This window comes from Neoarius graeffei, chromosome 9 (assembly GCF_027579695.1).
Source record: "Neoarius graeffei isolate fNeoGra1 chromosome 9, fNeoGra1.pri, whole genome shotgun sequence".
NCBI lineage: Eukaryota > Metazoa > Chordata > Actinopteri > Siluriformes > Ariidae > Neoarius > Neoarius graeffei.
In genome coordinates this window covers 66,066,991-66,069,258 of record NC_083577.1, presented here as the reverse complement: position 1 = coordinate 66,069,258, position 2,268 = coordinate 66,066,991, and the positions used below count along the sequence as shown (strand labels likewise).

Below are 2,268 nucleotides of genomic sequence, written 5' to 3'. Positions count from 1 at the left end.
AAAAGAGTAATTCCCCGCCAATTGTTGCAGTTTGAGAGGTCCCCTTTCTTTGGGAGCTTCACGATCACACCCTCTTGCCAGTCCCTAGGGACCTGTTTCTCCTGCCAACAGCGGTCCATCAGCCTGGTCAGCATCTCCACTATAGGCTCACCCCCATGCTTCAGCATCTCTGCCGAGATCTCATCCAGTCCTGCTGCCTTGTTGTTTTTCATAGCTTTAATGGCTTCTATGGTTTCCTCTGTCCTGATAGGCTCCTCACAGACCTCCAGTGGATCTGGTATTTCTTCTGTTTCAAAGTCGAACAGAGTACCTGGTGTTGGCTGGTTTAGGGTTTCCTGGAAATGTTCCATCCATCATTGGTTTTGTTCTTCTGTAGTCACCAATATCCTCCCATGTTTGTCCTTTACAGGCACATTTGAGTTGTTGTTCCAGTTTCAAGAGAGCTCTCTGACTAGACGATATAGGGTCCTTGAATCGTTTCTCTTAGCTGCTTCCTCGGCCTCAGCGCCTTTCTTTTCCAACCAGTGCCTTTTGTCTGCACGGCAACTCTTCTTCACTTGGTGGTCAAGGTCACGGTACTGTTGATCTGTTCGTTTCTCTTCCTCCTCTGTTTTTGCTCTATCTCTATTACCCTTCATCTTCTTTCTTTCATCAATGAGCTTCCAGGTAGGCTCCTGTATCCATTGCTCTTTCCTTGAACCCCACCTTCTACCGATGGTTTCCTCTGCACTTTTTGTGACTGTTTCCCTGAAGAATGTCCACTGGTCTTCTAAGTCTGACCCCATCTCTTGCAATAGCTGGAATCTGTTTTGGAGGTTGAGCTGGTACTGTTGGCTATCATCAGGGTTTTTGAGCTTCTCACTTGCATAGGGTTTCACTTTCTTCTTCACTGTGAGCTTCTTCAACCGCAGCCTCACCCTTGCCCCTAGCAGGTGGTGGTCTGAACCTACATCCGCTCCCCTGAACATTCTGACATCGAGAAGTGATGACCTCCAGCGTTGGCTAATACAGATGTAATCAATCTCATTTTTTGTTGTCCCATCGGGTGCTCTCCATGTTTTCTTGTGTATCATCTTGTGCTGAAAATAATAATTTCCAACGTTGAGGCTGTTGATGTTACAGAAAAGCAAGAAGCGTTCCCCATTGTCATTAGTCTTCTGTGCTGTTCCAAATGGTCCAACCACAGTGTCAAACCCTTGTCTGCTACTGTCAACTTGAGCGTTGAAGTCACCCATCAAGATTTTCACGTCATGACTGGGGATGTTGTCAAAAGTATCCTGTAGCTGGTTGTAGAACTGGTCTTTATCACTGTCCTCAGCATCTTCCATTGGTGCATACACCTGGACTATAGTGGTCTTTCCATGTCTTGACTGGAAGCGTGCTGTGATGATCCGGTCGCTGACAGGCTTCCATCCAATAAGGGCTCTGGTGGCTTCGTTATCCAAGACCATGCCAGCGGTGCTGGTCCTCATGTCTGGAGTAGAGGACTGTCCTTCCATCATTGCACAACTTCCCACTCCCGGTCCACCTCATCTCACTGATTCCAAGGATGTTGAGTTGGTACTCATCAAACTCCCTCAGCAGCTGTGCCATCTTCCCACTCTGGTACAAAGTTCTTACATTCCAAGTTCCGATCTTCGTTTCGCTTTTGGCACTCAGAATCCGGCACATCGGGGCCCTAACTTCCTTCCGGCTTTCATTAGGGTCCGTCACTGTAGGATCTGGTCCACTGCCATCTTCCTTGCGCCGATATCTTTGATTTTCACTTGCTGTTTCTGTAGTGGCTTTTTGGTTTTTACGGGATTGGGGTGCTGACCCAACGCCTAACTCCGGTGTTTATGAAGAGGGCGGAACTGCTAATTAGTACCTCCCTGGTGCCATAAGCCCCCCGAAGGTTACAGGTCTCCCATGCACCAGACCCAGGCAGACACCAGGTAGGAACAAGCTGCTACACCTCGTCAAGGTTACACAGTTCCTTGTTCTGGTGGGATGCAGGCCCCCAGAACCGTAGCAGCCTTTTTATATAGTACCAGGCAATTATTGCAATTATTGTAAGGAACTTATGAGCTTATGAGCAACTTATAAGTATGAGCATCAGAGTCATTTCAGAGTCAGATACACCTTAGACTTGCAACACATGCATGAGATAAAGAATGCAATAGCCCATTTTTTATCCGATGAATGATTTATGCCTGGTATGTGCTTCCTAAAACCCAATGCCCAATTTGCATTATTTAACATTTAGATATCCCTCCTCCTTTTTTTCCC

General features: G+C 47.0%; 1 pseudogene; it reads right to left on the bottom strand.

The window, feature by feature from the left end:
- Positions 1–434: 434 nt before the first annotated feature.
- Positions 435–1,671, bottom strand: LOC132892173 (craniofacial development protein 2-like; annotated as a pseudogene).
- Between the last annotated feature and the right edge of the window lie 597 nt (positions 1,672–2,268).